This window comes from Microtus oregoni, unplaced genomic scaffold (assembly GCF_018167655.1).
Source record: "Microtus oregoni isolate MIOR12 unplaced genomic scaffold, Mior012 000011F_ref0000422, whole genome shotgun sequence".
NCBI classification, from domain to species: Eukaryota; Metazoa; Chordata; class Mammalia; order Rodentia; family Cricetidae; genus Microtus; species Microtus oregoni.
In genome coordinates, this window is record NW_024543070.1 from 50,827,009 (window position 1) to 50,836,609 (window position 9,601).

The following is a 9,601-nucleotide window of genomic DNA, read 5'->3' on the forward strand; positions in this document are numbered from 1 at the left end:
ATGCCTAGTGACCCTGGAGGCTAGAAGAGGTCATCAGATTCTCTGGAACTGGAGTTTAGATTTTTAGCTTCCATTCGGTGCTGGGACCCAGACCTCAGTCCTCGGACTGATTCCTGAGCCTTCTCTCCACCTTGATGCCGTTGTTCGTTGTTCGGTTTTTGAGACAGGGTCCTTCTATGTAGCCCTAGAGCTCTATGCTGTCCTAGAGCTCTCTGTGTAGACCAGGCTGGTTTCTAACTCAAAAAGATCCACCTGCCTCTGCCTCTGGAGTACTGAGATTAAAGGTGTGGGCCACCATGCCCAGCCTTGTTTGTTTTCTGAAACAGGTTCTGTCCTGGAACTCATTGTCTCCTGGCCGGCTTCAACTTAAGTTGGTTCTCCTGTCTTAGCCTCCCCAATGCATCATGACTTATCTGTTACACCCTGGGTCTCTTGGTTACCTCTTTTTTTTTTTTTTTTTTTTTTTTTTTTTTTTTTTTTTTTTTGGTTTTTCGAGACAGGGTTTCTCTGTGGTTTTGGAGCCTGTCCTGGAACTAGCTCTTGTAGACCAGGCTGGCCTCGAACTCACAGAGATCCGCCTGCCTCTGCCTCCCGAGTGCTGGGATTAAAGGCGTGGGCCACCACCGCCCGGCTTGGTTACCTCTTTTTTTGTTATTTTGTTTTGTTTTGTTCTGCTTTGTTTTTGAAACAAAGTTTAATGTATCCCAAGGTTGGCCTTGGATTTACTATGTAGCTCAGGGAAGATCTTGAACTTCAGAGTCCCTCATCTCTACTTAAGTGCTGAGATAACACCTGGTTTTATACAATGCTGGGAATCGAACTCAGGGCTTTGTACATCATAGGCAAGGCGAGGACTCTATCAACTGAGCTGTAGCGTCTAACTTTGGTTACTCATTTTCTAGATGCGGCCCAGAAATGTTAAGACATGTAACCAAGGTAACCAGTACAGCCTCTGGACCAGGAACAAAGCTGGCTGAATTACTCTAAGACTGGTTGGTACTGAGTTATGTTTGTAATCCAGTCAGTACTCCTCCAGGAAGCCTTCTACCCTGTGCCATTTATGATTTTTTGGTTGGTTAGATTTCTTTTTGTTTTTTGTTTTGATTTGGTTTGTTGTCTTTTTTTTTTTTTTGTTTGTTTGTTTTGTTTTTTTCGAGACAAGGTTTCTCTGTGGTTTTGGAGCCTGTCCTGGAACTAGCTCTGTAGACCAGGCTGGTCTCGAACTCACAGAGATCCGCCTGCCTCTGCCTCCCGAGTGCTGGGATTACAGGCGTGCGCCACTACCGCCCGGCCCTGGTTTGGTTTTTTAAGACAGGGTTTGGGTTTCTCTGTGTAACAGCCCTAGCCGTCCTGTCCTGGAACTAGCTCTGTAGACTAGGCTGACCTCGAACTCACAGAGATCCCCGTCTCTGCCTCTCGAGTGGTGTGTGCCACCATTGCCTGGCTCATTTATGGTTTTAAAATTTATGTGTATGGGTCTTTTACCTACATAGATGTATGTATTCCACTATCATGTGTGGTGCCTGTGGAGCCTGAAAGAGAGCTTTGGATCCCCTGGAACAGTGGTTACAGATGGTTGTTCACGCTAAGTGCTGGGAATTGAACCCCAGTCCTCTGGAAGAGCAGCAAGTGCTCTTAACCACCAAGCCATCATTGCTGCTGTATTTGATGGGTTTGGGTGGATTTCCATAGAGGCACATCATTCCCCAGGGTTCCTACTTAGCGCTGATGCCTTCTACCATTCTAGAGGGACTATCATCTCCTGTCTCAAACCTGAACAGGTGGGGAGCTGAAGAGGGGACTCAGATCAGAACAGCCTAGTGTGCTCACGGCATGTGCTCTTTGCGGGGTGGGGTCCCTGTCTTAAGTACCTTCAGGATGATCCCTTTTTATGAAAACAAGGTCTCAGAGGGCTGGTCTTTGCTCCTGCAGAGTCTAGAACATCTATATAGAAAGTAAATGTTTGCTTAAGGAGTGAAGTGTTAAGGGTGTTTAGAAGATAGTTCTCAGAAGCAGCTGAAGATGCCCGCTAGATTCACCTTAGCTTCAATTCAGGAGTGAACTTGGGGCAGGGGCAGGCACTCAATATAAATGCTTGTAATTAACACCTGGGGAGAGCTGAGGCCCAGGCCCCAGCAGGTAACAGCAGAAGTGAATCAGGTAGGATGTGTTAGTCTTTCAACACAGACATGCTGAGCATATTAAACACAGCATCTTTTAGTTCACAGGGAAATGTACTCTCCTGTTTCTCTTGAACTGTGAAGCCCTCTCCGGCCATTCTCAGTTTCCATGGATACCAAAGAGCAAGAGCACAGGGTGGGTGGCAATTGTTGCCAGGCGCCCTTCTGGGGGTAGCCACCCCTTGTCCTGAACACAGGGCCGCCATGTCCTCCAAGCAGGGAAGCCAGATTTGCCAGATAGCAACAATGTGTGCGTGTTCATGTGTTTCCTGTGGAAGCTGGTTTTTTAGTATTGGCAGCTGCGCTTTATTTTTTTTAATCCTGTTTTAAAAATAATAAATGCCAGCCAGATCCAGTGTGAGGATAGCTAGGGACTCGGCACAGAAAACGGACAAGGGACCTGAAACGGTAACACAGAACTGGGCACAAAAAGCAGAGGGAGCCGCCAGGGACAGCATGACAGCCTGCAGGGCACCCCTGCAGGACCTCCATACAGGCCAAGAGCATGTCCAGAAGTTGCCAACAATGTCAACCAGGCAGATAAGGCCAAGGAGTCCCCGTGGTATTTCAAAACAAGGTGACATTTGCCAGATCAGTTTAGCAAAGAGCTGGGCCCCTGCCAGCATTAAAGAGGAACAGGTGTATGTGTGGAGAGCATGCAGACAGCTCTTGAGAGGCTTGCGGGGGTGTGGGGGGTGTAGAGGCCCACAGTCAGCTAAGCACAGGATAAGGGTAGGGAGCAGAGGTGTGACTGAAGACAGATAGCTAGAGGGCTCACGAGGGATGTGACGAAAAGCAGTGAGGGCCACATCAGAGGAAAGATGAAGTAGGGGAGAGAAATACCAGACACTATCAGGCAAGTGCTTAGGACCTAACTACTCTGTCCTGTCACCTGTTAAGAGTGATGGTTCAAAGCCCGATGGTGGCACATGCCTTTAATCCCAGCACTCGGGAGGCAGAGGCAGGCAGATCTCTGAGTTCAAGGCCAGCCTGGTCTACAAGAGCTAGTTCCAGGACAGGCTCCAAAGCTACAGAGAAACCCTGTCTTGAAAAACAAGAGTGATGGTACAAGCCAGGCATGGTGGCATAGGCCTGGAATCCCAGCATTCTGGGAAGCAGAGAAAGGAGGACGGTGGGAATTCAATGGCAAACTGCTGCAGAAAGCTAGGCAGGCCAGAGCTGTATGTTAAGACTGTCTTTAAAAATCAAGAAACAGGAACCTAGGCTCAGAGAGGCAAAGATGGCATGTCCAGAGCCAGCCCAAATGGCAAGAAACCGCTGTTCTATGGACTAGAGGTGCAGGGACTCCCCACTGAGCTCTCCTGTACCTCCCCCCACCCTTTGATAGCCTAGCGCCCCCCCCCCCCTCCCAGCTCCAAGATCACCCTGTTCCCAAGCTGGAGTGTGAAGCTGTTCGACTCGAGCCTACACTTGGAAATGAATGTCTTTATGCCAGGCAGGAGAAGCCATTAGCTCCCTTGGAGAGAGAGCAGCGTCCCCAGCCAACAGGGCAGAGTCCATAGCAGGGGTTGGCGTGGGCAGCCGGTGAGAGAGGGGCTTTTTCCTACTTTGGGCAACTTGAACTCCTTTGCAGTCAGCAGGGAGGGGTGGTGGCGGGCGAGGGACTGCTTCTCCAGAACTAATGCTTCTCTGCTGCCTCTTCCGGGCTCAGCCCCACATGGCCTGGGTACACACAGAAGGCGCACATCCGCCTCTCCGAGCCTCGCTACAGGAAAGGAATGGAGGCGGTAGGCTAAAGGGCTTGGTGGCTGCCCACCCCGGGAGCAGCAGGTACAGAGATCCACAGCCATCCTTGAAAATATTGAAAGGGGCCAGGTGGTGGTGGCGCACGCCGTTAATCCCAGCGCTCAGGCGGCAGAGACAGGAGGATTTCTGTGAGCTCGAGAGTTCCACTACAGGCTCCAAAACCACAGCAAAATCCTGTCTTGAAAAACCAAAAATAAATAAATAGAGACTATTGGAAGGGGCCCCTTACCAATGGGAAGAAAGAGGCTTAAACTAGAGTCCAAGATCATCATAGTGGGAAGCAATGCTTACTGGCTCAGAGCCAGGAGAGAATTCAGGACACCTAGTGCTTCGGAGATTTCAAGAGTAGTCCAGGAGGACCCAGGACCTTTTGCTCAGCCCTGGGGCCATTAGGTCAACTCAAGTTTCAGCCACTGACAAAAATGACCAGTACTTAGGGACTGTGTAGATGAGGAAGAATTATTGCTGAGATTCAAACTCACTTAAGAAAAAAATGGAGATAATTTTCCAAAACTAGCTGGTGGCTTCAGCCATGGCAGATGCTGGATACAGTGATGGCGGCTTACTCTTCCCCTTAGCTCTGCTTCTTCATGGGGTCCATCACCAGGGCACAGCTGGTTACACTGAACTGACATGGGTCACAGGTCCCGAGGGTACAGGGAAGAACACAGAGATAAAAGCAGGAGCAGCGAGGAGATCTGAGCGCAGATAAACGGCCTCTGCTCCTTGACTCCATTCCCACACCTCTCAGCCTAGCTTCTGGGACTGCTGAGTGATGTTTAGTCCACGATCGAGGAAATCCCTGTGCTGGGGAAGGAGTGAGCGTGTGTGTTGTGTCTGTGTGCTATGCCATGCTGAAGCCACATGGACTTTACCACTCGATTGTGGGCCTCTCGGCAAGTCACTGCCCAAGCCATCAACTCACCCAGAGCACCTGGTGTATTTTTGCACTTCAAGTACTTCCTAGATAGTGTTGAAAAGAACCAACTAACTGGCCACATTAGATTGTGTCTCAAGGCTCTCTAATCCTAGTTACAAGAGTGGCTGAGGCAGGAGGATCACAAATTCAAAGCTTGCCTGGGTTACAGAGTGTGTTTCAGGTCAGTTTGGGCGACTGAGTGAGACCTTGACTTTAAATTAAAAGGATCAGGGCTGGAAGATGGCTCAGCAGTTGGGAGCACGATGACTCCTCCAGAGGACCCAGGATCCAGTTCCCAGCACCCACAATGACACTCATAATTATCTGCAACTCCAGTTTCAGCGAGTCCAACACCCTTAACAGATGTACATGCAGGCAAAACACAAAAAATGCATACAAAATAAGAATAAATGCATTATTTAAAAAATTAAAGTCATTAATCCCAGCACTCGGGAGGCAGAGGCAGGCAGATCTCTGTGAGTTCGAGACCAGCCTGGTCTACAGAGCTAGTTCCAGGACAGGCTCCAAAGCCACAGAGAAACCCTGTCTCGAAAAAACCAAAAAAAAAAAAAAATTAAAGTCAGGTATTTTTAATTAAAAAAAGGAATAAAAAGGGTCTTATATAGCTCAGATCCATCAAATTACCAGTAGGCAAATCTGTGGGACATTTTCTTGATTACTAATTGATGTGGGAGGACCCTGCCCACTGAAGGGGTGCCACCCTTGGCAGGTGGTCCTGGGTTGAATAAGAAAGCAGGTGAAGAGAGTTAGGAAGAGCAAGTCAGTGAGCAGCACCCTCCATGGCCTCTCCTTCAGCTCCGCCCTCCAGGTTTCTGCTCTGACTTCCCTGCATGTTGGATTATAACCCGTACAATGGAATAAACCCTTTTTCCCCAAGTTGCTTCGGGTCATGGTGTTTTAGCACAGCAAACAGAAAGCTAACTATGTCTCTTCCAGGGCTGGGGGGTGGGGCAGAGATCACACTGAAGCCAGACACACATGAATGAGGTGGGCATTTGTGCTGTAGACCCTGCCTCAAAGCAAAGCAAGCCACATACGGATGCTTCAGATCCGCCTAAGGTCACACCAATGGCAGGGCACCTTTGGGTGACGACACTAGTGTTGTGAGAAGTAGAGCTGATGTGCTTGGCTCAGAGCCAAGACGCTGGGATGATGCCTGGGAAGCGCTAAGTGTCTCAAAGATGAGGGGAATCTGGAACTCAGAAACTACCTAGATGTGCTAGGTAGGATCTTAAGGGGCAGGATAAGGCCAGGGAAGGCTCCTCCCGCTGATGCTAGAAAGTCCTGTAGCCCACATGCTCCCCTCAGTGTTGAAACCTTTGAAAAGTGTGGGGGAGCACAAAGTGAGAGGGAGCTGGAAGGTGGGGAGGAGGGCAGGGCTGCCAGGAGGAAGGGCAGGGGGTTCCCATGCTCTAAGTTGCCATCCAGGCCTATTTTATCCTGCCAACAGCCTCTTAAAAGGCAACACAGAAGGGGGATGTGTTCTAGCCACAGGCACACAGCAAGGAGCTGGTTTCTGAATCTGGATCCTGCCTCTTCTCATCTTTTCCATTCTAGGGACCCAAAAGCCACGAGACCAGCCTCCTAGTGTGTGTGGGGAGCTCCGGGGGTGGGAGAAACCAATTTGTCAGTGATGTGAAGGGTGATCAATGCCAGGGGTGGCAGACAAGAAGCCTGGTGGGAGGACCTCCAAAGTGCCACCCACCAAGACTGGGTGTGGTTTTCAGGGGCAGCTAAGTGGCTGCAGGGGGCAAGGTGGGGGGGGGGCAGGTGAGCAATGGCTATCCTCTCCCACAGATACAGTCAAGGAAACAGCTACAATAGAAGGCTGAATTGGTAATTGGAAATGATGACCTTGGCTAGAAAAACTCTAAGAAACTTGGTGACTGGGGGTAAGGAGGAAACCCCATGACTTATAAGCAGTGGAACGCTCCATCCTTTGAAAATAAGAAAAGCAAGATGGAAGGCTGTGGGATTTACACACTACAGATTCTTTTTTCTTTTCCCCTTCAGTGCTAAGGAGCTAACACTGACTGGACATGAACTCTTCAGCTCACTCAGCTGTATCTCCAGTCCTAAAACTGTTTCATTTCTGGGTTGTTTGTTTGTTTGTTTGATTTTGAGACAGGGTCTCTCTGTGTAGTCTGACTATCCTGGAGCTTGATAGACTGGCCTTGAACGCATGAAGATCTGCTTGCCTCTCCCTCCCAAACGCTGGGATTAAAAGCTTTTGCCACCACCACTCCAGGCTTTTGTTTTGTTTTTGAAACAGGGACTCTTGTGGCCCTTGAGCTCCCTATGTAGTGGATAATGTTCTTCCTGCCTCCCTCACCTAATGCTGGGATTACGGTCACCATCATGCCCACCAGGCCTGAGATGGCAAGCCAAATACGCTGACTTAAAGCCTGCGATTCCAGCATTCTTACCCAGCGTTTGAGGCCAGCTTGTAGTGTAAGCTCTGTCTTTAATAGCAACAAAAGCTAAACAAGGGCCAGTGGGATGGTGCAGCTGGTACCAGTGCCACAGCCAGGTGACCTGAATTATATCCGTGGAACCCGTGGTGGAAGGAGAGAACTGACTCCCGAAAGATGTCTTCCGACCTCCACAGGAAGGCTGCGGTACATGTGTGTGCCTGTACTCACACACAGACACTAAGACAATTTTGTTTGTTTTTTTGAGACAGGGTTTCTCTGTCTAGCCCTGGCTGTCCTGGAACTCACCAGGCTGATCTAGAACTCAGAGATGGGCCTGACTCTGCCTCCCATGTGCTGGGATTGAAGGTGTGTGCCACCACCACCCGACTAAATAATTTTTTTTTTTTTCGAGACAGGGTTTCTCTGTGGCTTTGGAGCCTGTCCTGGAACTAGCTCTGTAGACCAGGCTGGTCTCGAACTCACAGAGATCTGCCTGCCTCTGCCTCCCGAGTGCTGGGATTAAAGGCGTGCGCCACCATCGCCCGGCTAAATAAAATATTTTTAAAAACTAAACAGAACGATAGATACAGATGGGAGGTAAAGTGGGCGTGGCTAGAGACAGTTGGTAGTCTGGTGGGGAGGCGGGGATCTGAGGAAGGAGCCCTGCACTGTGTCTGTGGGGTATGAAATGAACTAAGCAGGAGGCTGGGGAGACAGGAAGGGTTGGAAGCAGGAAGAAGCAGGAAGGGGCTGGTGCCAGAGATGCCTATGCCTAGACCTGTACCTAAGCCTGCAAGCCTCCTCCCTCGCCAGGAGGGCACTCTTCATGCATCTAGTTATACAGCAAACTGAAGCTCTGTCCTTGCCCTCGTCTTGAATCCTCACTATCTCCTTCTGCCTTCAGCACTGTGTTCCACCTGCATCCAGGGCCCAGGACTGACCATCCCTGAGGTTCACTGTAGATGTGAGAAACTGCCAGCAATAGGGGTCCAAGGGTATGGTGGGCACCCAGCACTCCTGAGGCAGGGGACCGTGAAATGCAGAGGGCTTTTTGTTTGTTTGTTTTTGGTTTCTTGAGACAGGGTTTCTCTGTGTAATTATCCTGGAACTTGCTTGGTAGACCAAGCTTGCCTCGAACTCACAGATCCACCTGCCTCTCTTCCTGAGTGCTGGGGTTAAAGATGTGTGCCACCACTGCCTGGCAAAACTCAGAGGTTTTAAAGCCTCCCCTCCCCTCTGTCCAATTCCAAACATTGCAGTGAATGTACCTACTGGCTTCTGGGTATAGATGATTAACCACATCAGAACCAGGAGACCCATAGCAAACCACCACCCCCTCTTCACAGATTAGCCCCGGGCAAAGCTTGGAGGGATCCTTGGTCCTCTGGTCGACAGGAGTGTCTGGAGGCCATTTCTGTGCCTCCACTTCCCCATAGGAACTTCTCTGAGGCTCCGGGCCTTCTGTGCTCAGAGTTTTGGGAAATAAAAGGTGCCAGAAATTTCACTCTGGAGTGGCTTTGGAGGTGCCCTGCCTTGGAGACCATACTTGGGGTACCTTCCGAGGTATGGAGTTTGGAAAAGAAGACGTGATTTCCTGGATACCCCATCCAGGAGGCAGAAAATGATTGGTATCGTAAGGCGTGAGCTAGGGTGGGGTGGGAATGGCTGAGACAAGGTCATGGGCTAGGTTTAGGAAGAGGGATCAGAGTGGGGTTCAGGCAGAGGGTGTGGTGTGCGGTGCTAAGCAAGGGCCTTTAGCTGGGACAGAATGTGCAGTTGGCCCTGGATGGCCCTGGAAGTGATGGTGGTAGACCAGAAAGGGTTCTTAGAGAGGAAGTGGGCTATTGACAACCCAGGCCTGGCTTTATGGGGAACTGAATTTGGGGCAGGGACAGGGTAAGGACCAAAATGGATTTAATGTAAGGTGGGATGGACCTGGGAATCGGGTGAGGCTAAGCTGGAGTTAAATGAATCAAGGGGTTCAATGGACCAATTATTTTGGGAAGGCAGAGAAGGATGAACCTGGGCCTGGGTAGGGCCTGGAATCTTGGTGGGTTTAGGGCTGAGGAAGGGGGTGTGCTACTAGATTGGTGACCAGGACAAGACAGGTGCATGAGACTGGCTCTGGGAGCATGGTGGAAGCTTGGAGTCCCGGTACAGGCAAGCAGGGAGGCGGGCATGGGGGCGCCCCGGGGCAAGCTGGTAAGGGGGGGCGGACCTCCCCCTGGGCCCGGCCGGGGCGGCGCTAGGACCGAGCGAGCCGAGGGAGTGAGCCGGGCGGAGCCAGCGCCCCCCGCCCC